This window comes from Elephas maximus, chromosome 8 (assembly GCF_024166365.1).
Source record: "Elephas maximus indicus isolate mEleMax1 chromosome 8, mEleMax1 primary haplotype, whole genome shotgun sequence".
NCBI classification, from domain to species: Eukaryota; Metazoa; Chordata; class Mammalia; order Proboscidea; family Elephantidae; genus Elephas; species Elephas maximus.
Genome location: NC_064826.1, coordinates 41,273,458 through 41,299,510, shown reverse-complemented (window position 1 = coordinate 41,299,510; position 26,053 = coordinate 41,273,458). Strand labels below are relative to the sequence as shown.

The following is a 26,053-nucleotide window of genomic DNA, read 5'->3' as shown; positions in this document are numbered from 1 at the left end:
ATAAAGGAAGTCTAAGTGCATGCAGAAAATGGTCAGACTGGCAGAAAGCTTTGCTGGTTTATAAAAAAGCCAATATGATTGTCTCATAGGCAGCGAATTGAATAATTGCCTCTAGGTTCATGTAAAATAACTAATATTCACACAGCTCTTCCACTGTTTCTATATGTTTTTCATATGCATTATCTCATTTTGTCCTCCCAACAACTCTGTGAGGTAGTACTGTTATTATTCCCATTTCACAGGTAATAAAGTTGAGGCTCAGAGAAGTTAAGTAACTTGCACGAGATTACATGATTGCTGAGTGTTAGATCTGGGCTTGAATTCCGGTCCTCTGATTCTAAATCGACCACTCTTTCCATTATAGTATTTGTGCCAATTATTTGTCTGTTGTTTCAGTCCCACGCCTATCCCTCTATTCTTTTTACTGCAGGGACTCAGAGTTTGCAACTAAATGTCCCACACTCCTTTGCCAGTTGTCTTTCCATCTGGTTCTGCTAATTGGAGGTTTTTGTTGTTAATTGCTGTCCCGTTGATTCTGATTCATGGCTGTGATCATTCCAAAGCAGGTCACCGGGCACATCTTCCCAGGTGCCTCTGGGTGGGCTTGAACCACCAACCTTTCTGCAATTAGTCAAGTGCTTGACTGTTCATATCACCCAGGGACTCCGCTTATTGAAAGTACTGGTGGGCAGTAAGAAAACATGATAAAGACAGAAGACTTCTGCTTCTGACTTTTAAAGTGAGGCAGTAGATGTCTGTTGAAATCGTATCAGTGCGGTTGTTGTGACTGTGAACTCCAGCAGCCCAGGAAGGGCCAGCACTTTTTTGTTAGTTCCAATCTCGAGATTACACTTTTTAAAAAATACATATGAAATTTTATTTATTTTGTTGTTGTCGTTGAGAATATACACAGCAAAACATATACCAATTCAAGTTTCTACATGTACCATTCAGTGACATTTGTCACATTCTTCAAGTTGTGTGACCATTCTCACCCTCCTTTTCTGAGTTGTTCCTTCCCCATTAATGTAAATTCCCTGCCCCCTAAGGTTTCTAATCTTTCGAGTTGCTGTTATCAGTTTGATCCCATATAGATAGTTCTTAACGGGTCTTTTTTACTAGTTAAGCTAAACTATTGTTTGGTTTTAAGAAGACTTCAGGAGATGTTTTTGGTTTAAGGTTTAAAGATTATCTCAGGTCAAGATTGCTGTTTTTGATGGGATCCAGAATCAAATGCATGTGTCGCCAACCCACTCGTAACAGCTGGAGCAACAACCCTTGGAAGAGGGATAAAGTAGAAGGCATTGTCCCTGCTCTAAAGAAGTCTATACTCTACCTGGGTGATAGAACTCACACATTTGAACCAACACTAAGCAATACAAAATAGATGCAATGTATTCAACAGCACACAGACTATTGGTGCAGTGGGAAAGTAAATGGGATAATTCATCACAAACTCCATTTGTTTGGTACGAGGACTGGGACTGGAACCTGTTTTTCCTTCAGCATGCAGTCAAGTTCATTCTCAGCCCAGAAGCAGTCCCTCGTCCAGTCCATCCTTCTGATCTTCTGAATTACTTCTCCTTTCCTGGACATGCTTGGGTTATGCTTCCTGCCCCCCAGCCAACTCCGGTGCCAAGTTGTCTGCCCCATTCTTGTTTAGTTTCCTGTTCATTAACTTCTGGCTCATTATAACATTAGCATCCCCAAAGCACACATTTGCATCACCATACATAAGAAACTTTTTGTCTATAGTAAAATGGGGAACACATATATCATTTGAGAAACAACTATTAATTACAACAGGGGTTAAGAGTGGGGGGAAAGTGATTAAATGATTGCTAAACTGCCAAATTTTTCAGCCTTCATTAAATCCACTGATTTTCCTTTTTCTTCCCTAAAATGGAAGAATTCTATATCATTTGGGATTCAATTTTATTTTTTAAAATAACAATAACAACTCTTTACTCCACCACCTGTCTGTTTGCTGTACTGTGGTGGCTGAAAGCAGAGAATACCAGAAAGATGCTTACCTGTGTTTTATTGACCATGCAAAGGCATTTGACTATGTGGATCATTACAAATGATGCATAACATTGCGAAGAATGGGAATTCCAGAACACTTAACTGTGCTCACGAGGAGCCTGAATATAGATCAAGAGGCATTCGTTCAAACAGAACAAGTGGATACCGTGTGGTTTAAAGTCAGGAAAGGTGTGTGTCGGGGTTGTATCCTTTCACCTTACCTATTCAGACTGAATGCTGAGCAAATAATGTGAGAAGCTAGACTATATGAAGAAGAACAGGGCATCAGAATTGGAGGAAGACCCTTTAACAACCTGCGTTATGCAGATGACACAACCTTGCTTGCTGAAAGTGAAGAAAACTTGAAGCACTTACTGACTGATGAAGATCAAAGACCACAGCCTTCAGTATGGATTACACCTCAACATAAAGAAAACAAAAATCCTCATAACCGGACCAATAAGCCACATCATGACAAATGGCGAAAAGATTGAAGTTGTCAAGAATTTCATTTTACTTGGATCCACAATCAACACCCATGGAAGCAGCAGTCAAGAAATCAAAAGACACACTGCATTGGGCAAAGCTGCTGTGAAAAACCTCTTAAAAGTGTTGAAGAGCGAAGATGTCACCTTGAAGACTAAGGTGCGCCTGACCCAAGCTACAGTATATTCAATCACATCATATGCATGTGAAAGATGGATAATGAATAAGGAAGACCAAAGAATTGATGCCTTTGAATTGTGGTGTTGGTGAAGAATATTGAATTTACCATAGACTGCCAAAAGAAGGAACAAACTTGTCTTGGAAGAAGTACAACCAGAACGCTCCTTAGAAGCAAGGATGGTGAGTCTTACATACTTTGGACATGTTGTCAGGAGGGATCAGTCCCTGGAGAAAGACATTATGCTCGGTAAAGTACAGCGTCAGTGAAGAAGAGGAAGACCCTCAATGAGATGGATTGACACAGTGACTACAACAATTGGCTCAAGCATAACAACGATTATGGGCATGGCGCAGGACCAGGCAGTGTTTCGTTCTGTTGTGCATAGGGTTGCTGAGAGTCAGAATCGACTCGACAGCACCTAACAACAACATAGAAGGAAGTGACACACTATCACACACTTGAAAGTTTTAAGAAGGATTGAAAAAACATGACAACTACCAAGACAGCCACAAATTTTCCAGAAATTGGGCATCCTTTATCCCTGCAACTAGTGGACAAGGTTGGGCTTCTGTAAAATGGTGAAGTTGGAAAGTTTTACTGTTGTACTTACCTTTCAATTATGTCCTTTCTCTTACACAAGTGTTAGCTTCCCTCCCCGCAACTATTTAGAATCTTGATATCTTTCCCTGGAAAGAACTGAAATATAGACCCACTAAAGCCTTATATAGGGGTCCTGGTGGAGCAATCATTAAGTGCTCGGCTGCTAACTTAAAGGTTGGCAGTTCAAACCTATGTAGCAGCTCTGACAGAGAAAGACCTGGCTATCTGCTCTTGTAAGGCATATAGCCTAGAAAAACCTATGGCGGAAGTTCTACTCTGTCACATGGTGTCACTATAAGCTGAAATCGACTCAACAGCACCCAACAACAATAAAGCATTACATAGGAATGAGACCTCCAAGATGTCATTTCAGCAGGCATCAAGCTTAAGACTCCTGGTATATAGGAGAGAATATAGATGACTCAGGGTGCTGATGTTGTGTCTGGCATGTGATTGAAGTAGTAGCTGCTCCATAAATATAGGAACAAATATAGGAAGCCAAGCTGTCATGGGAGGAGAAGTCCAAGCATTAGCCAGTAGGTCAGGAAGTGTTTTTTTAGGGGGTGTGATGGTTGTGGGAGCCTCTATGAGCACCCTGAAATCATATCATGAATGCAGGATCTAGGGCAAGCATTGTGGATTGATGAAGATTTAATTTTTTTACTGTATTAATAGGAAACATGCTGGCTTTAATGTTACTACCACAAAACCCAAACCCAGTAATTGGGAAGCCTTTAGGAATACTGTTCTGAATTCAAATGGTCTCTTGTGGTTTTATCACTAGAAATTAAACGCATTATTAAAACAAAAACTCCAATAAACAAATCATGATTTTTCTCTCCCAAATAATTTAAGTTCCCTTCTGCCATTACAGAAACAGCTGGGACCTTTGCAGAATTCTTAATGTAATTTATATTTTGAGGCATGCGTTCTTTGAATCCAAAAAAGAGCACTAGGCAAAAGTCTAATTTGCTTGAGGACAAGTGTTTTTACTTAAAATATATGTGGCTGGGCCAGTGAAGAGTCTCCTCTGTGTTGGAGCCAGAAATTAGTCAGAAGCCAAATGCCCAATCAGTCTTTGTAAACTTATGATTAGCTTTCAATTCAACAAAGCCCATGTTTGTCCCTAGGATACTTGCTTCTCCAGCTACTAGTTAAAGGATCAATGACATACTTCAAAGATTTTGGGAACAGTTTCTGTTCTTTTTGAAGAGCATTTGTTCTCTCAAAAACAAATGCTAGATTTGTTCGTTTGCTCCAAAAAATAAGAGGAGCATTTCTTTTGATTGTTTTCCAACTCCACCTCCGCGTTGTAACGATGGAAAGCTATAATACCCTTTGCTATGGGAGTTTGTGAGTAAGCCAGATATGAATAAGCCAAAAGATGCCATTTAAATATTAAACCCTGAAAAATCAGAGTGTTACATAAAACTGAGGCAGAATTTATTTAGCTAAATTGGCATTATCTGACAAAGAGCTTAAACTTAGTTCCTTGAGTCTACATTTAGTCATTGAACCAATATTTATTAAGCACTTAATATATGCAAGGCAGTATTTTTTTTTTCAATTTTACTTATTTTTTTAATTGTGCTTTAAGTGAAAGTTTACAATTCAAGTCAATTTCTCATACAAAAATTACACACACGTTATGTGACCCTAGTTGCTCTCCCTACAATGTGACAGCACACTCCTCTTTTCCACCCTGTATTTCCTGTGTCCATTCAACCAGCTCCTGTCCCCTTCTGCCTTCTCGTCTTGCCTCTGGACAGGAGTTGCCCATTTAGTCTCATGTTTTATATTTATTTAAGCCAAGAAGCCCATTGTTCACCAGTATCATTTTACATCTTATAGTCCAGCCTAATCTTTGTCTGAAGAGTTGGCTTTGGGAATGGTTTTAGTTTTGGGGTAACAGAGAGTCTGGGGGCCATGTCTTCTGGGGTCCCTCCAGTGTCAGCCAGACCGTCAAGTCTGGTCTTTTTACTAGAATTTGAGTTCTGCACCCCACTTTTCTCCCTCTCCATCAAGGACTCTGTTGTGTTCCCTGTCAGGGCGGGCATTGGTGGCAGCTGGGCACCATTTAGTTCTTCCAGTCTCAGGCTGATGGAGTCTCTGGTTTATGTGGCCTTTTCTGTCTCTTGGGCTCATATTTTCCTTATGCCTTTGGTGGTGGTCATTCTCCTTTGCTTCAGGTGGGTTGAGACCAATTGATGCATCTTAGATGGCCACATACTACCTTTTAAGACCCCAGACACCACTCACCAAAGTGGGATGCAGAACAATTTCTTAATAAACTTTGTTATGCCAATTGGCCTAGATGTCCCCTGAAACCATGGTACCCAGACCCCTCCCCTCCCACCGCTACTCTGTCCCTTGTGTTTGGTTGTATTCAGGATACTTCTTAGCTTTTGTTTTAGTCCAGTTGTGCTGACTTCCCTTGTATTGTGTGTTGCCCTTCCTCTCACCTAAAATAATTCTTGTCTACTATTTAGTTAGTGAATACCCTTCTCCCTCCCTTCCCACCCTCATAACCATCAAAGAATGTTTTCTTCTGTGTTTAAACCTTTTCTTGAGTTCTTATAATAGTGGTCTCATACAATATTTGTCCTTTTGCGACTGGCTAATTTCATTTAGCATAATGCCTTTCAGATTCATCCATGTTGTAAGATGTTTCACGAGTTCATTGTTGTTTCTTTATCATTGCGTAGTACTCCATTGTGTGAATATACCATAATTTGTTTATCCATTCATCCGTTGATGGGCACCTAGGTTGTTTCCATCTTTTTGTTATTGTCAACAGTGCCGCAATGAACATGCGTGTGCATATATTTATCCGTGTAAGGGCTCTTATTTCTCCAGGATATATTCCAAGGAAACCCTGGTGGTCTAGTGGTTAAGTGCTACGGCTGCTAACCAAAGGGTCAGCAGTTCGAATCCGCCAGGCGCTCCTTGGAAACTCTATGGGGCAGTTCTACTCTGTCCTATGGGGTCACTATGAGTCAGAATCGACTCGATGGCACTGGGTTTTGTTTTTTTTTTTATATTCCAAGGAGTGGGATTGCTAGATCCTATGGTACTTCTGTTCCTAGCTTTTTAAGGAAGCTCCAGATCAATTTCCAAAGTACCATTTTACAGTCCCATCAGCAGTATGTAAATGTTTCAGTCTCTCCACAACTTCTCAAACATTTATTATTTTGTGTTTCTTGGATTAATGCTAGCCTTGTTGGGGTGAGATGTTATCTCATTGTAGTTTTGATTTGCATTTCTCTAATGGCTAATGACTGTGAGCATTTCCTCATGTATTAGCTGCCTGAATGTCTTCTTTGGTGAAGTGCCTGTTCATATCCTTTGTGAGGCAGTATTCTTGGTCCTGATATAGATTAATGAACAAAGCAGAAAAAGTTCCCTGTCTTCATGGATTTTAGGTTATACTGGGGTGGGGTGGGGTGGCGGAGAAAATAATAAATAAGAAACTACACAGTTTGTTAGATAGTAAGTACATGTAGAATATAAAACAAGGGAGGGGGATATACTGTTTTTGAGGGGCAGGGGTGTATCCTTGTGTGCATGTTTGTGTGTGTGTGTGTGTGGGTGCGTGCATGTGCATGTATACATACTTGTTTGCCACTTGGTCAGGGAATAGTTGACCAGAAAGTGATATTTGAGTAAAGACCTGAAAAAGAGGCAGTTAGCTCTAAGGACATATGGAGGAAGACTGTTCCAGACAGGGGAAATAGTAAGTGTAAAGGCCCTGAGGTGGGAGTGTGCCTGGCTTGCTCAAGGGGCACCAGTGAGCCCAGTGTACCTAGAGCAGAGCCAGGGAAGAGAAATAAGAGCTGAGGTCAGGCTAAGGGCTTTGGCTTTTTATGAAATTAATTAGGATAAAGAAAAAGGTAAGTCATATCCATACAATTTTTTTTTTCATACTGAAGCACTTGGCAGTTAGGAGAGAATTAATAAAACCAAATAAAATTCATGGTGCAACCACCACCAGTTGCCATCAGTAGATTCTGACTCTTGGCAGACACGCCCCATGAGTGTCGGAGTAGAGCCGTGCACCATCGGGTTTCCAATAGCTATATTTTTTGGAAATAGATCATAAGGTCTTTTTTCCAAGGAGGCTCTGGTGGACTCGAACTTCTAACCTTTCAGTTAGTAGCTGAGTCTGTTAACCCTTTGTTTCACACAGGGACTCCTCAAGTTGCAAAGCCATACTTTATTACTAATGATCGTATTTAGAGAAAAAGTACATATTTTCCATGTTCATTATCTAGAAGGCAATTCTGAATTTACTGTAATCTAAGTAGGTGGGTAACTCATGAGTAGGTACTTTTATTGCGTGGCAATTTAAGGGGCTCATGAGATAGGGCTTTCCTGTCTAAAAATAAACCTGCTGCATGGAATTCTACTGGTAAAGTCTAATGATAGGATTTCATGTTTTCTTCCTTTGGATCTCAAAGGCCATTTATTTTCAAGATTCTTCTGTTAAAATACAAACACTGGGTAAGGATGGGTAGGGGTCAAGGAAAGGAGTAGGAAGTTGCATCTTAAACAGTTACCAGTTTCTCCTGAGAAGGAGTAGACACCTGCCTGCCTTCAAATTCTGTGAGAATAAAACATGGCTTCGGTGGGTGGAGAAGAGCTCTAGGGAGGAAGAGTTGGGATAATGGGAAGGTAATAAGATATAAACTGCAAGTGTTAATTTAGACTAATTCTACTAGTGTGGACAAGGGTCATACCTGTGAGCCAATGACCAAACTCAAAAAAACCCACTGTGGTCAAGTCAATTCTGACTCACAGTGACCCTACAGGACAGAGTACAACTGCCCGATAGAGCTCCCAAGACCGTAAATCTTTACAGAAGCAGACTGCCACATCTTTCTCCCACTGAGTAGCTGATGGGTTTGAATCACCAACCTTTCAGTTAGCAACAAGTGCTTTAACCACTGCAGCACCAAGGGTCCTGGAGCAAATGACGTTGACACTAAATTCCAAGAACTTTTTTTTACAGATATAATCAGTCACACAAGGAGATAAGTAGAACGCCAAACACTGTGGTAATACCACCTTTGTAGCAGGCAAGAATTTCTAACTGCATTGCATTGTTTGGCTTAGAACCTTTTTTGCCCTTCTGTAGCACCTGTTTATTCTACTTGAGGCACATGGACGTGGGATGGATATTTAGAACCACACATGCAGTGTAACAACCTGGACAGCCTTTGGATTTATTATTTTATGTGAACGTGCAGCAGGGTAATAGCTTTTGACTTCCATATAAGACCTTATTGGTCATGTATACACAGACATTGACCAGAACTCCCAAGGCCAAGTGCTTCCCTTATGAACTAATAAAGCATTCTGGTGGACCCAACTCTTGCCCGGGCAGTGGTGTGGTAGAGAAGGTGGCCTTGGTTTGAATTCCTGCCCTACAATTTACTAGCTGTGTCCATGGACATTTTCTTAAACTTTGTACCTCGCTTTCTTCATCTATAAAATGAGGATAATAACAGGGTTACTGTGAGGATGACATGAGAGAATACATGTAAAGTGCTTAGAATATGTCTAGTATATACTAAAAAAAAATTTTTTTTTTTTAGATATACTAAGCCTCAATAAATGTTAAACTGTCAGGTTTGGTTTTGGTTATTATTTTAGTAGAATATAATTGTTTTCATAGTAGGTATCATTGGGAATATCCAATTCCTCTATGGAGATATTGCCGCCTACATACAAATTTGGAGCCCTGGTGGTACAGTGGTTAAGTGTTATGGCTGCTAAACAAAAGGATGGCAGTTCGACTCTACCAACTGCTCCTTGGAAACTGTTGGGGCAGTTCTATTCTGTCCCATCGGGTCACTATGAGTTGGAATTGACTCGACAGCAATGGATTTGGATTTTTGGGGGGAGACATATAAATTTAATCCCAAAACTTGCATTGATAATTTTTATAGGTATGTATTAACAAACAAACAAACAAAAACCCCACAATAACAAAACCAACTAATAGAGGATAAAAAGGAAATATACTGCTTAGGGCATATTTTGATTATTCTCAATCGCTATTGCAATGCTGTGTTAATTTTATCTGATCAAATATTGAAGAAGAGCCATCACCATTGGGAAAACATTAAAATACATTTTTGAAATTAAACTAATTTGTCTTCATGGGATACAACTTTGGAAGATCCTAGATGCTAGTTTTGCAATTAACGTATTTTCTAAAAAGGTTATCGTGTCATGCATATAATCCAACCCAAACAGAGAAGCATAAGACAAATTTATCCCTGGTTAAGTTGAGATCCTTTAACAATGAAACAGAAATAGGTCAAATGAGCAGTTCTGAGGAAGAACAGAAAAAGTCTACCCTTGTAGAGGCACATAAACCACATGGAAATATAAGTTAATAAAGGGATCAGAAAAAAATTGTATCAGATTTGTCTTTTCAACTTGGGATTTCTCTATTTCCTAATGTTATAAAATACCTTATGAGTCAATACAGTCTCAATCATGAAGAAGGACTTGAATTAAAATATTTTGATCCAAATAGAATACTATCAACTCAGTAACAGAAAATTTTTTAAAGAAATTTTTTTCTTTTATATTTCATTCAATAAACAAAATTTACTTGTATTTATTGATATTTTCTATAGAATTAGATTTCAATGAGCCATAAACGCTTACTAAAAATAATTCTTTAAAATAGTAAAAAAGAAAACTGCTCAAGATTCTTCGTATTCTACAAATAGAGGCAAAGTACTCAATTACAATAAAGAAGTATACAAGGCACGACTATCTAATGCTGACAAAAGAAAGGATAGTTTTGATAAGAAAATAGGTTGTAATGAACCTCCTAACATCATCTGCAAGGAACTTTGTATAATTTGAATAATTTAAAAACAGTGATATTTGTTAGACTCTAATCTAACAAACATTTCCCATTCCTTTTATCAGAAAGCAAGTTAATGACAGATGATAAATTTAGTTTCATGATGGATGCCCAAGTGTGTTCTACACCAGCCAGACTGAGAACAATGCAGGGAAAAATGCGGGAAACAACCTGGAAGGTTCCCCCTCCCTGCCAAGGCAATATTTATGGAAATTAAAATGAGTATTAAAAATCACCAATATGACTTCTAGGACAACGGGAATTAATGAAGAATGGTACCAGGACACCTGGGAGGTCATTAACATCGACAAGACCTGACTGGTCTGAGCTGCAGAAGGAAGCAGGCAGGGTGCCTCGCCCTTGGCATGAACCACACCACTGCTGATTAGCCCACCCCATGTTTCTGGAATTAATAAAAGCAGTGCCAAGTCAGATTTGGGCATTTTCTCCTCATCCTTTGCACACAAGAAGTAGAAGGCAAATTAGATGACTTTTCTATTTTTGAAGAATAAGGTTCTTTTTCCAATTGATTGAATAGCAGACGAATGGACAGCAGTATGAGTTTTGATTAAGAAATACCTAGGAGCACAAAATGAAATATTTATGAATATAAATTATGATTTGGACATTTAAAATTATGATTTGGGGCATTAATTATGGCAGAATTTGTCTATAAGTACACATGAATTCCCTCTGCAGCCAATGCATCACTTTAGGACAATATTTCTGAGTCTGGGATTCATCTCAGCACATGCCCTCCAGGGTTAAACAGTCTTTCATCTGGAAATATGAAATAATTATTAAGATGGAAATGTCTCATGGAAATACTACCTCAATTATTTGGCATGCGTCTAGCTGATCAACCTTTCCAAACAGTAATGATAAGGACAAAAAAACAACCACCAAAACAACTACAACAAGAAAAACAATGCAGCTCTTTCCCCCTTACATTTGACTCAAATTTGTCTGCTTAGTGATAATGAGATATTATCCTGTGTATTTCTTTAAAAATATTTCAAGTGATCTTTGGGAATATTATACATTGTTTTCCTTCATTTCTGCCTTGGGCAAAAATTTTCTTTATTGAGATCGCTCGTTGAGAAAGTCATTTCCATCTGAATTGTGTACTTTCTAGTTCCCTCTGTTAATAGGAGTTTTTGACCTTTGGTTTCTATAGTTACCCTCTTGGCAATGACTGATGCCATTAATTCTTCTCAGAAGGGATCCCAGCAAAACCACCCTCCTTCTTTAAAAAAGTGTATTAATTCTGAGGAAAAACTGGGATGTCCAGTTATTACTTTTGCTAACCCAGTTCTGCCAGCCCAGCTCTCTGTGTTCCGGAGACAGAAGTGTCTCAACTAAGATTGTATTATTCTTAGACTAATGGGACTAAAGTTCCGGGTAAATGTAAATAAAATGATGGAAGGTAAGGCGCTGCTTGTCATCCAGCGGCAGCTTGCTTGAATCTTCCTGGCATCTCTACTTATAAATATTCTCACAGCCTCTCCCGTAGTTTGGGGATCTCAGAACTCATGTGTCTAACAGAGGTATAGTTTCCTAACTGCTTTTCTCAACTCCAATATTTTTTTATCAAATTTAATCCTAAAATACTGATATCAAATTAACCCCAAAACAATGTTGGGCACACACTATTCCTCGCATCAGAGCTTAAAGGGTTCATAACTGAACATATTCAAATTCAGTATATTTGTAATCAGGTATATTTCAAACTCAAAAAAGTCATGACCAAACTCAAAGCAGCCTTTCTCTGCATTTTCTCTTCTAGTCAGTAGCATCCCCACCTACCCAGCCTCTAAGGCCAGAGGTCAGGCCTTCACTCATTCTTCACTCCTAATCAGCACATAGTTGTCCTTTGCTGTTGAGTTGATTCGGCTCAGAATGACCCTATAGGACAGAGTTTAGAGCTGCCCCATAGGGTTTCCAAGGCTGTAAAGCTTTACAGAATCAGACTGCCACATCTCTCTCTTGTGGAGTAGCTGGTGTGTTTCGGCAGCCAAGTGCTTAACCACTACACCACCAGGGCTCCTTAATCAACACATAAAACCCATTGCTGTCGAGCTGACTCAAACTAATAGTGACCCTGTAAGACAGAGTAGAACTGCCCCGTAGGGTTTCCAGGAGCAGCTGGTGGATTTGAACTGCCGAACTTTTGGTTGGTAGCCAAGCTCTTAACCACTGAGCCACCAGGGCTCAAATCAACACATAGGTCCACTCAAATATATTGTGAACTGTCCCCTTCTCTCTGCTAGGATATTGGTTCAAGCTCTCTTTCTTCTTATCTTTAGCCTCTACTCTTATTCAGCCTCCAATATCACTTGTCCTTCAATCCATTCTACATATAACTGCCAGGGTGTTTGCTCTCAACTCAGATCTGGTCATGTGACTCCCCTACTCAAAATTCTTAAGTGAAATCCCCCAACCACAAGGTAATGCCCAGACTGCTGACCCTGGACAACCTTTCTGACTTGTCTTCACAGCACCTCCAATTTCCCCACCTCCTGTCCAATGAATGCACACAGAGTGTGTCTACCACACAACTTCAGGTGGTATCTACCATACCTCTGCTCTCCTATGGCCTGAACTGTCCTTTTCTGCTATGTCTGCCTGGAAGACATCTTTGAGGTTCTTTCTCAAGGATTTTCCTGATGCCACCATGCAGAGCTGTCCCATGTGTCTTTACACCACCATTATGCTTTTGTATAATACACACTCACGAATATATACATAAACATTATCTATATATTTTTAGACTAATTGGACCATATTGCAATTATTGTGCTATATGCATTTCATGTATAGGTCATTTGCTACTCTTTGAGGATATCTGAAACATAGTAGCTCATTCATGGATGAATGAATGCTTATTTAGTCAAGAAAGAAGGAAGGAAGGAATAAACACCTCTCCAAAGGTATTCTCAACCACTTCTTCAGTCTACTTTCTGCTTTAAATTGGTGTATATTTTTGTCATGTAAATACCACACCTATCTCCTCCCCCTTAAGACTTTGTTATTTTCTCCAATGTAATTCCTACTCTTTAAATTTTCTGAATTAGTTTTAGAGTCATTCTTCCTTCCAAAAGTTCAAGTCCTAACTAGTCATAAAACTTTGCCAGTCTTCAGTGTCTAGGGGTCACCCTTCCTTTGTATGCTCACACATTTAACAGTTAGTAATACTATTCCATGCTTTCTTTTTATGCATACGTATCTAGTACATACATGTACACGTGTATGTGAAAAGTCAATTTACATGTATATAACTAAAGAGTGTGAATCCCTGCGGTGTGATTGGTTACTTTTGTGTTGCCTTTCTAGCTGTGGTCTTGGAACTCCCACCCAGGTTAATGGGCTGGACTATGTGATAGGGTAATTGTGTCTACCAAGAGGATTGGTCAGTTTTGCCTTAAAAAAAAAAAAAGTCAATTCCAGAGCAGAGAGAAGGATTCTACTACCACCAAGGAAGTACAGCCAGGAGCGGAGGGAGCGCATCCTTTGGACCCGCGATCCCTGTGCTGAGAAGCTCCTGGAAGCAGGAGACCGAGAGAGGGAAAGAAAGAGAGCAAGCTATAACCCTAAAGACAGGGGGAAGTGGTGGCAGGAAAGACCCACCCGGCAGTAGGAGATGGCGAGAGTGTGTTTCCCAGCCCATGGAGAGAGAAAGCTGAATGCCTTTGGGCACAGGCCTACGGCCAGTGAGAGATGTGCCTGTGAGCATGGTTGGGAAGAGGCTGTCCCGATGAAAGAAGAGCCTGAATTGTAACTGTTACTTCCCCAATAAGCCCCATAATTGTGAGTATAATCTGTGAGTTCTGAGCCTGAATTGTAACTGTTACTTCCCCAATAAACCCCATAATTGTGAGTATAATCTGTGAGTTCTGTGTTGCCACTACAATGAATTATTGAACTCAGTAGAGAGTGCTGTGTGAGGGATGGCTGGTGTCAGAATTAGTAAAGATGGCAGAGAGAGGAGGCTTGTCTGGCCTCCACCTCCTGGAAGTCAGCCTTGCACTGTTGATCTTGGTTCTCCTTCCCCCTTGTAGGGTTGGAAGAGGTCAGACACTGCCCCCAAGCTGTTTTTACAGTCCCTAAAGGGCAAAACCATACCTTATAGCCTTTTCTGCATTGCTAGATCCTCTGACAGTCCCTTACATATAATAAGTAATCAATAAATGCTTATTAATGATGATGGCCACCATATGGGCACCAAATGTAGGTTCCATAAATTAGTATTTTATTTGTATGAATGAAACCCAAGTAACCCTTCAAATAAAACAACAGAACTTAGGTTTATTTTCAATAAAATGCTGAGGGGCAAAAATTACACTGCTAATTAAGTTGTCATTGAGCAGATACTACTTGTGAAGTGCAGCTTTTGACACCTGGCTAAGAGAAATCCACTTTATAAAAAAAGTCTTTCAATTATTAACTCTTTGTAACAAAGGTCTTTCCATACCCTAAATATTGGATCACTTACGGGATCAAAGCAGCTAAATTTCGGTAAAAAATAATTTGGACAAAACCAACAAGTCCATTATAATGTAGGTATTTGAAATATACTTCCTTTGTGAACTTGGAGATTGCTCTACAGAAGAAAAATCCTAGTGTTCAAAAGTTTGTTTTTTTTTTTTTTTTAAGGTAAATGTCACTTTACCATAAAGATGCTCTGGATAACTGACAACCATCAGCAGCACACCAGGAGATCCAGAGAGAAAATGAGGGAAAACATTTTCCTAGGTGGTGATTTCTGGGTTTGGTACCTAACAAGTTCTCATTTCAATTCAACAAATATTTACAAAGCATGAACTAGATAATCAGGATGGTGCAAGGGCACTTTAATACTTATTTATTTTTCCTACTCCTCCATGACAAGAAAACATTTTGAGTGCCTTTGAAACATATACCAGTCACATAATTTATTATTTTGCACATCAAATCAACTTGAAGATGGTTATGTATTAAAGCATATCTGTCTTAGTCATCTAGTGCTGCCATAACAGAAATACCACAAGTGGACGGCTTTAACAAAGAGAAATTTATTTTCTCACAGTCTAGTAGGTTACAAGTCCAAATTCAGGGTGTTGGCTCCAGGGAAAGGCTTTCTTTCTCTGTAGGCTTGGGAGAAAGTTCCTTGTCCTCAATCTTCCCCTGGTCAAGGAGCTTCTCAGGCACAGGGATCCCAGGTCCAAAGGACACACTCTGCTCCTGGTACTGCTTTCTTGGTGGTATGAGGTCCCCAACTCCCTGCTTGCTTCCCTTTCCTTTTATCTCTTGAGAGATAAAAGGTAATGCAGACCACACCCCAAGGAAACTCCCTTTACCTTGGATCGGGGAGGTGACCTGAGTAAGGGTGGTATTACAACCTCACCCTAATCCTCTCCACATAAAATTACAATCACAAAATGGAGGACAACCATACAATACTGGGAATCATGGCCTAACCAAGTTGACACATATTTTTGGGGGGACACAATTCAATCCATGACAATATCTGCGGCTGGATTCTCTATAAGGGAGAAATATTACATAATGAAGCAATGTTTTACAGGATACTTGGAACTCAATATATTTTCCAGGTCATTTCAATCATTTAAATATGGTAATTTGCCTAGTTATATTTGTCAAATTCCTTCTCAGTTTTTGTTTTTTTTTTTTTTGCTCCAGGGAATAAAGCCATTTAGGAAACTACATTAACTACATCTTCACTGTGCTTACTGACAAAAAATAAATAGAAACTTCCAGAAACCATTTCCCGGCTCTCCTTCTCCATGTTGGATTGTTCTCTTGTCTTCCATTCTCTCCTTTCATAACATGTTCCTATGGCTATTCCTTCACTATGCTAACAGCTTCTCTCAGCAAGGCCTTTATTCAGTACAGTATCAAAAGCTCTGAAGAAAAAAGGATTAATCACGTTCACTGCTTTTCTTTGTTTACCCTTCAATTCTTGCAGAATTCAGGCAAAGCAAGAAATGCATGTCTAATCACAAATGTGAACTCCCTTTAGCTAGTTATTTTGGTACATTTCTCTTTTTAAACATATCGTATAATTAAAACATTCTCTGAAAATCAAATAAGACTAGTTTTCCCAAATATATCTCCCACATCAAGTACATATTATAATGATTTAAACATATATTCTGTATACTTCAAAGTTCCAAAAGTGAAGCTTATGCATCCATAGACATGTAAATGCCAAGGAAGTAATTCATTACCCTCCATTTTTATTTTCTACAACTACTCCTTGAGAAGCAGATATAACTATGCATTTTAAGATAATAGTAAATTTGGGGTTAAAAAAAACAAACCAAATCCAGTGCCATGGAGTCAGAATCAGAGTCGATTCTGACTCATAGCGACCCTATAGGACAGAGTAGAACTGCCCCATAGAGTTTCCAAGGAGCACCTGGCAGATCTGAACTGCAAACCCTTTGGTTAGCAGTCATAGCACTTAATTACTGTGCCACCAGGGTTTCTAAATTTGGGGTTAGGTATTATTAATCAAATAACAGAAGTCATGTAATCTATGAAGCCCCAAAGTGAACCTTTGAATGGTCTTGCACTGATAAATCTAGATGGAATAAGGAGTCTTCAACTGAAGTTTTATTCCTAAAAATGTCAGAATGCTATCCTTTACTATTAATCTCCTTACAATAATTAAATGGGATAAATATTGGCGACTTCACCACTAATTTATATAATAGTTTCATACAGTAATTCTCTAATATATTTTAAAAACCTATAAAAAACCAAACTCGTTGCCATCGAGTCAATTGCAACTCATAGTGGCCCTATATAAATATATGTCTATATGAAGTTCCTTTTATTTAGCATGAACCTGTTTGCTTTGAGCACCACTGAGGGTTTCTCCTGTTAAACTACTGTATTTAGAACGTCAAGCCACAGTGGTCAACACCGTCACCCCAGCACCACTGGGCCATTTCTTTTATGCACAGACCCTCCCTCACCATTTTAGTACAGCACTTTCTCACCATTTTTCCATCTTGCTAAGAATTCTAGGGTCAGAAAATCTTTAAAGTAGCAGTGAAATTCTTATGTCTCAAATAACAAGTAAAAGATGCTAAAGAAATAAAAACTCTGAAACACTCATCTTTTTCAAACCAAGAGCCAGGTGGGAACGTCAAGATAAATCTTTTTGGAAACAAGCTAGGAAAAAAATATGTGGTTTAAAAGGAATTCATAATACAGCGAGAAGAGTCACAACCCTGAGGGAAGCTGACTGAAAGCAGAATTACCCGGGCTGGCCTGACGGGAACCCTGCCTCTGGGAAGAATGGGTTTCCAACTAAGATGCCAAGTTCACCAAGCGTCTAATGGACAGTCCATTTGCATATCGCTTCCTGTATTATTCAAGTGAAAACTGCACGCCCTAAGTATTTTAGCTTTTTCTTTTGACTTAAAAGAACAAAAACAAAACTCAGGGCAGGACCATTCACAGCAGAGACGGCTGCCACCAAGCGTTTACGTTTAGCTGGAAGAGCATTTCTCCTGTGGACTTAACAGTTTCTTAAGTCCCTGTTGGATTATGGCGTAGGCCACTTTTGAGGAAGAATATTTGTAAAACATGTCTATATCTCTGGTTATTTATAAATGGCACTGGCGTGAACTATACGCCCAGAAACCCAGGTGTGAATGGGCCCACGTGAGCGAAGCAGCAGCTGGGGAGAAGGCACATCCACACACCTCAGGTGCAGCCACGGCTTCAGGAGGCATCCCAGGAAGACATTCATCAACACATTCAAGGAACGCATTAATCAACAGCATTAATCAACACTGTGGCGGAGGCTGGCACGCCCCATTGTTTAACTGCAGTGCACTAAAGAACATGAAGCAGCAATCTGAATGTGAATTTCCACCATGCTACAGGAAACAAAACCCTTTTCAGAACAGGCCCCATGCACCATATTCTACTCAACTCTTTCAATGGAAATCATTCTCTCCTGTATTCAGGGTAGTTTATGGACTTGCTTTCTATGACAGTCAATCGGAAACAAAGAGTCTTTACAGACCAGCTAAGTTGGACAAAAGCTGTAGGAATGCCTTCTGCAGATATGAAAACTTGAGTCCTTCCAAGAGATTTCTTTGCTTTCCAAAATTAATGCTGTCATGAAAGGCAAAATAAAAACAATACAAAGCAAAAAAAAAAAAAAAAAAGACAAGTTCAAGCGTCTATTTGTGTATGCAGTCAGATGTGACAGCAACATACTGCATTTACCAGCAAGGGGCCTGTCCTGGCCTCCTGTTCCACCCAGGCTTCATTTTCCTCCTGGGTAGTTCCCTCGATAACCCTCCTGTCAGGATTGGACTCCCTCAAAAAGCAGCCAGGGATGAAATGGCCAGATGCTAGAAAGACAGGCTATGATAAAGTACCCACATAACCTACCCAAACATTTATGCCTCTCTGTATACAGCGTATAAGGGGGCTTCAGCACTTAAGGATTTCCAGTATTCTGTTGTATGTCCTAGGTGGTGCAAATGGTTAAGATGTTCAGCTGCTTTGGAGGTTGGAGGTTCAAGTCCACCCAGAGGGCCTCAGAGGAAAGGCTTGGCAATCTACTTTGAAAAATCAGCCATTGAAAATCCTGTGGAGCACAGTTCTACTCTGACACACGTGGGGTTACCATGAGTTGTCAACTGATTCTACAACTTTTGCCATGAGTTAGAATTGACTCTACAACAATTGGTTTTTGGTCTTACTTCAGACTGCCAACTCTCAGAGTATCTCTTTCAGTGGCTTACGGGGCACAACTAAAATTCAGTAAATATTGATTGTGGGGATGAGAACAGTGAACATAAAGATCATAATTCTGAGTGAATAAGGGATGCCATTTATAATTATCATTTTAAGTAAGCTTCCCTTTAGGGACAGTTATTTCTGTAAGGCTGTACCTGCTGATAAGTGTCACTGGGTAGTGGTTCCTCTTTCTGTTTGGTGGCACAGTCTCAGTCATCTCAATGAGCCTGCAAGTCAAAGGCAACGACTCACTGATCTAACCTTATCCTCAACACCAGCTCTGATTCTGGCGGCCCTAGAACACATTTAATACCTATAAGCCAAAAGTGTAGCTGGGAAAACAAACCTGATCCAGTAAATATTTGCCAAGAGCTATTTCCAAAGGTCACTGCATCAGCCCTTTCGTGTGGAAGTGCTAAGTCACTACTCATTTCCTGTAATGGAATAACTCAGGCGATTTTCCCCCTTCATTTTCAATGCAGATATTTCTTCCCACCAGAGTACAGTGGGAGCAGAGGGGAGGAGCCCATGTGAGTGCCAGGATCCCTTCCACTGACCACTAGCACTAATTGTCGCTGCCACTAAGAATCTAACTACATCTCCGCCATCACTCTCTCACCTTTGCACAATCACCCACCCCCTCCAAAAAGAGAACACTGATGCCTTTCTTCAGACACTTTTCAACTGCTCTTTCTGAGCCTTCAGAAACTGCTACCAAATTGAGTGGCCCCAACTGGTGGGGGTGGAGGGAGGACAGCAGGATGGAATGTCCAGAGAAAAGTAGTTGTGTCCTATGAGAATGACAAGAAGAGGATGGAAGGGACAGAAAGGATTTAATCAATAAAGGCATCACTCACACTGACAGATGCCGTAATAACTCGGAGATAATTATCAGGAAATATAATTGAACCTCCCTACAGAAACACTGTACATGAGCTATAATATACTTCCATCTGACCCCATGACACAGGGCACTACTCTGACTCCAAATAAGAATGCAAAGCTGGGCAGGGTAGGATGATGGAAGAACAGAACGTTCCTCATCACACTGTCATTTGGCTTCTGGGAATGCTGCACTTTGGTGGTGAGAAGTCATTCCGTGGAATCCCTGGGTAGTGCAAATGGTTAACCCTCTCTGCTACCCAAAAAGTTGGAGGCTGCAGTCAACCCAGAGGTGCCTCAGAAGAGAGGCCTGACGATCTACTCCTGAAAAATCAGCCATTGAAAACCCCATGGAGCACAACTCTACTCTGATGCACATGGGGTCACCATAATGGTAACTGGTAATCAGTCTGTGAAGTTTTCCCCAATCACAATCGAGGGACTGTCCAACTGTGCTAACATTTCAAGAGATGCTGTCACAGGGTTGAAGTCTGGAGCTTGTCCAAAGAGATGGCAGGGTGAAGAGGAAAGGTATTTATAAGCATAAGAAAACACCATTCTGGCTTTCTATCTGATTTAACGACTAATCAATCTTAACTGGTAAAAAACAATAAAGAGGTGCATACCTTTTGCTTAAATTTAGATCCCAGCCTTGGTTTTTGTAAATTCTAGGCTTCCAGGGGTAACTGTTTTGTTCATGAGCTTTGCATCTCAAATTTTGTGAGGTGAGTACTCCTATCATGGATAGTATGTGTCTCTTAGATTTGACTGGTGTCCAGTAACAAAACATAAACCTTCTCAGCTTTAAAATAATACTGTAGGACAAAATTTTGATCCACCCCTTTACTGTTAAGTACTATTAAAAACTGCATTCCTATCTGGGCTTTGTAATAAAATACTGATTCATATTTACAGATCAACTCAGTAATTATAAGACAAAGTCTTTTTACTGTTATCAGTTGGAAACTCAGAATGTAACTACCAATCTCCTAAGATGTATGCACAATTTTTAAAACTTAGTACTATGAGTCCAAGGGAAATGACAGTTTTCAAATCATCAACCAAAAAACAATTAGTAAACAACTCCTATAACCTGTAAGATTTTTCTTTTTTCGTAGCATGCCAAACGTCAGTTAAAGCTTTAAGGTGCAGTATGGACAGTATTCTTCAGGCTCATTATGATGATAACCAGAGCCAAACCCACATGAAATGTAGCCAGAGCAGAAAATCAGTTTTACCCAGTGATTTCAGGGGTGTTCATCCTCACCCTGGCTATTTGTTGAAATCCCACTATTAGGGATCCTACATTTTAGCTGAAGATTTTCGACCTAGGTAGAAGGCAGATATTCCTTGGAGAGAACTTCCACATTAGTGTTAATGACAAATGGGAGCACAGTTTTTCTGAATGACACTGGGCACAGGTACAGAAGAAGCAGCAGCACTGCCCAGAGAGGAGGATGAGGGCTAGTGGTGGGGGTTCTCGAACCACAGCCTGCCATTTTGGCTGCCTGCTCACATCTTTTGGATACCACAGCACAGTAGTGAACGTGGGAAAGACTACAGAAAATTCTAAGTAGCTACAAAAAAAAAACTTTCTTATTTTAATGTCAGAGGCCGAATGAATTCTTGAATAGAATAGCCTGAGGACATTCTGAGTACAAGAGTGCTTTAGAATTTCGGGAAGTTTCAGCAAGTCATTGTGAGGCAAAGGAAAGAAATGGGGAAGACACACAGTATTTAGTTTTGGCCAGATTAAACCATTCACAAAGATAAAATGAAATATTTTTGTGGCTCTCATAGTGCCTGACAACTAAAAGTTCACTTTAATCACTCAACCAAAGGCTAACCAAAAAAGATCAGCAAGAAGTGTGTATTGAGAGTGGTGGAAGTGAACCTTTTCTCACTTGTTGCTTTAGAAGTCAGAAGTTTTCAATCAAATAACTCTCATACAATGAAAGAAAAAGAAAATAATGCATCTAGCCAGGAAAACTCCCTCAGAAACCACCCAAGACTGCCTGGTAAGTTAGAAATCACCTGCTGCCATCTTAAAAGGATGCCATGAGCTTCCTCATGGTAGCTCTTTGGCTTGCCTTGTCTTCGTGCATTTTCCCGTTTCACAAGAAACTACCATTTATAGATAAACTCCTGCCTTGCTGGCTTTCTGCTTCTCCTAGATGTCACAAAATTTATTATCTATAGAAGAACTTGCCATAACTTACTACCCACCCACTGACCCACTGCCGTCAAGTCGATTCTGACTCATAGCGACCCTATAGGACAAAGTAGAACTGCCCCATAGAGTTTCCAAGTGGTGCCTGGTGGGTTTGAACTGCCAACCTCTTGGTTAGCAGCGGAAACACTTAACCACTGTGCCACCAGGGTTTCCATTACATCAGATACTAGTATTTTATTGGTAAGCCACTTTACCTAACATCATTACTACTAATTCCTGATATCCAACAACTGCAATTTGGTATATCCAGTTTTTCATGTCCCTGTTAGATGGATGGAGCTTACCGTTAACGTTGATTTACCTCGCAGACATTCTTTATCTTATGAATTACGGACACTTGTTGAGGGAATGGGAGATAGAGGTAGATCACAACTTTATAAAATTAGTCATTTTACATAAACTAAAGGAAAGTTCTATTAAAAGAACCATTTATACAAAATTAAGGCTCTTTTGGTACTGGCCATAATTACCTAACTTATCAATTTTGCTACTCTTTGTTAGTTTTCATTTCCCAAGGACTCTTTTTCAAGGACGCTTTTCAAGAACAAAACGTGTCCTCTTTGATTTAAAAAGCAATATTTCTTAGTTTCCAAGCTACTAATTTGGGGATTTCTGATGGAATTTTGAAACGCCAGAGAAACTAGTTACTCATATGAAATCAATTTCAATATAACACCATAGAAGCAAACTCAACCGAGGCATGAATCGTCTCCTCTTAAATACAAAACAACATCTGAAAGGATCAACTTAAGAATTCTCAGGGACAAGGGACAACATGCTTGGAGCATTTTACTACCATAAAATCTTGCCAACAATCTTCTTAATTACAGTCCATGAGAGTTTCTTTTATATGTTCGATGAAACCTATGAGGTAGAGAGCTAACTCTGAACAATCACGCTCTCATAAATTCCTTACGAAGGCCATTATTGGTTGACATACAGCTCTCTGAACTGTGTTCCAGATCTCCAAGTAAGATCTTTTTCATTGAGTTTCATATTATAATAGATGGCCTTTCAGAAGGCACCACAGGCCTGGCAGGGTCTGTTCTAGAGCTGATGAGTCTCAATGAGATCAAGGGACTGGGGTGGGAAGTAAGGGGTGGGAAAGGGGTTTACAAAGCAGAAAGCACATATCAAAGTAATATTTAAACTTTCAGAACAGATTTTTGTATTATTTAGGCTTCACCGTGAGACAAGAAAAATCCTGTATGGATAGTATGTTCCCAGGAGATTTTTGATATTTTTGGCTGGATCAAAAAGAACACTCTTTGAAAGTGATTCCCCACGATTTGTAATCTTTAGTTCCTTTACCAGCACATTGTTTACTAGGAGTCCTGTCTATGTTCTGCAATTTATGATTCATGATTTTGTAAAACAAAAATCCTGTTACTATGAAAGGTCATGAAGGGCTGGTTTTCTTCCCTATGTTTTTGATACATCATTTTTGACAAGTGGACACCCTGCTGGCATAGTAGCTAAGAGCTACAGCTGCTAACCAAAAGATCGGCAGTTCAAATCCACCAGGCACTCCTTGGAAACCATATGGGGCAGTTCCACTCTGTCCTATAGGGTCACCATGAGTTGGAATCAGCTCAATGGCAATGGGTTTTTTTTTTTTTTTGGCTTTTTGACATACAGAGTGATTCATGATTTTGCACCTATATTCCTGTATCCTGTCTTTTATCATAAGCTCTGGGTGGGAAAAAAAAATCAAGTATGGGAATAATATTGCACAATTATATCATTTGATGGTATATTTCTCTTCTTTGGGTAGTAAATAATTTTAAAAGATTTAAAAGACAAAGTCTTACCTTTGAAGAAGGTCTTCGTATCAGAAGAAGTTGTTCTTCCTTTTAATTCTTTAAATGGAAGGTCTTCTTAGCATCCTTCTGTGGGTTGAAGAGTAGGGGAAATGTTAACAAGACTCCCTCGCCAATCACAGCAGACTGTCAATACATTAACTCTGACTGACTCCCCGATGGGAAACACAATTACAGAGAAACCCTGTAAGGAATGACAAATCATAAGTAAAAAAATCATAAGTAGACTTGCCAAAATAACATCTCTCTGGCTCCATCAAAAAAGACAGCAGAAGGGTGACTAGGACTGTGGTGGTCATCACCTTGATGGACTTCAGCCTGATTCCTCTTTTCAGTTTAGGGGAATAGTTTTTGTTTTTGTTTTTATGTATATATTCAGTGTGGCTGAAGTACTTCTTTGCTGTGGATTTTTATTGTTATTATAATTATTTTAAGTGTTAATTTAGTAGCATAGGAATTCTGTTGACTATATTTGAAAGGGCCCATGTTTTCACCCAGGGCCCTGAAGAGATGAAAGGAGCAGCCAAGACCTGAGGAGAAAGTTCAACCTCAGTTGTGACAAAGGGTAAGCCATCGACAGCTCCAGAGCTTGACAATCGCTAATTCACTTCTCCTCAGCCTCAGTGTTTGCAAACACTCCAGCTGAGAATCAGCCAGGAAAGGACAGCATGGATGGGGACTAAAACAATCACAGTTGAGCACATTAAGTTTCATTTTTAAACAATCAATTCAGTGACACCCAAGTTTTTCTAAAGGGAGGATTTGTGCCTTTTTGGGCCCGGCATTTTTAGAAACAGAAGTCATAATATGAACTTCTGAAAAACCTTTCAGAGAAGGGAAACAACCGTCAATTCAGGAACTCTTGGGCTGCACTCAAATATTAGGACAACCGTGAATCGCAAAATTATTCCATCAGCAAAATAGAAGATGTGAGATAATGTTAGATATTTTAGTTTATGCATGTGTGAATATTTTTCCTCTTAAATTGCAAAATTTTAGATACACGTTAAAATTTGAATTTTAAATACATTTAAATGCATAATACAAAATTTTAAATACAATAGAATATTTTCCCTACTAAATTGCAAAATTTTAATCTAAAAAAAAAAAAATACAAAGCCACTACTAATAGATTTTCACTGCATCTGAGGCATTGCCATTTTATCAGGGGAAAATGTCAATGTTGTAGAAGTCAGTGAATTTTTTCCTTGGAATTGAAGCCAATTTTATAATAGTACAGATTTTCTTTCCTTGTCATTTAATTCCTTAAAAAAAAAAAATCTCTAGAGGTGTACTGGAGAGAGTGTAAGAATTCGAAAATAGCTATAATAACAATTGAAATTAAGAAACTTATATTAAATATTTCATATGTCATAAACCAAAAACCAAACCCATTGCCACCGAGTTGATTCTGACTGATAGCAACCCTACAGGACAGAGTAGAATGCCCCATAGGGTTTCCAAGGAGCAGCTGGTGGATTCGAACTGCTGACATTTTGGTTACCAGCTGAGCTCTAACCACTGCGCCAACATACATTGGATAAATATAAATAAGGACACAAAGCATAAAATATAAATAAGACAAGTTTCCTATCAAAGGATCTCAGGCCACTCTCTGACGGGGAAAACAGACAGAACTACTATCAATGACTAAATTGCAGTGGGTATAAAGAGAATATTATGAGGTGCCAGAAGAAAGAACAACTAATTCTACAGAGGGAGCATCAAGGAAGGCTTTCCACAGGAAAAAATATTTGAGTTGAACCTTAAAGGTGGATAGAAGGGCATTCTGGGCAGAGGGACGGGCAATGACAATGACAAAGTGGGCAGTGCGTCCAGATAACAGGAAGTAGAGCAATGAAATTACAGGGCATGGGGAAGTGATGGGAGAGGGGTGTAGTGGCAAGAGGGGAGGCTACAGAGGTAATCTGGAGCCAGAGTGTAAAGAGCCTTGACCTTCAGCCATTTTATGAGTCTGGACTTTAACTTGGGAACAATGGGGACTGGTGGAGGGTTTTTAGGCAATAGGAAATAAAACCTCAGTCATGTGGGTGACTGGCGGAGGGTGGGTAGGGATTGGAAAGGAAGACCGTTTACAGGGTGTTTCAGTAACCAAAACACAAGATTTTTGGCTTGTAGGGTTAACTCCTGCCTCTTCCCTAAGCCCACCCCCAACA

At 39.6% G+C, this 26,053-nt stretch overlaps 1 protein-coding gene across 17 annotated transcripts in view; it reads right to left on the bottom strand.

Moving 5' to 3' along the window:
- Positions 1-26,053, bottom strand: part of NRCAM (neuronal cell adhesion molecule) — a 302,828-nt gene that overhangs the window by 143,168 nt on the left and 133,607 nt on the right. For all 17 annotated transcript variants that reach the window (XM_049893835.1, XM_049893833.1, XM_049893851.1 and 14 more), the window contains one exon: positions 23,868-23,945. The gene's annotated coding sequence lies outside the window, so the exon portion shown is untranslated. The remainder of the gene's footprint in view (positions 1-23,867; positions 23,946-26,053) is intronic.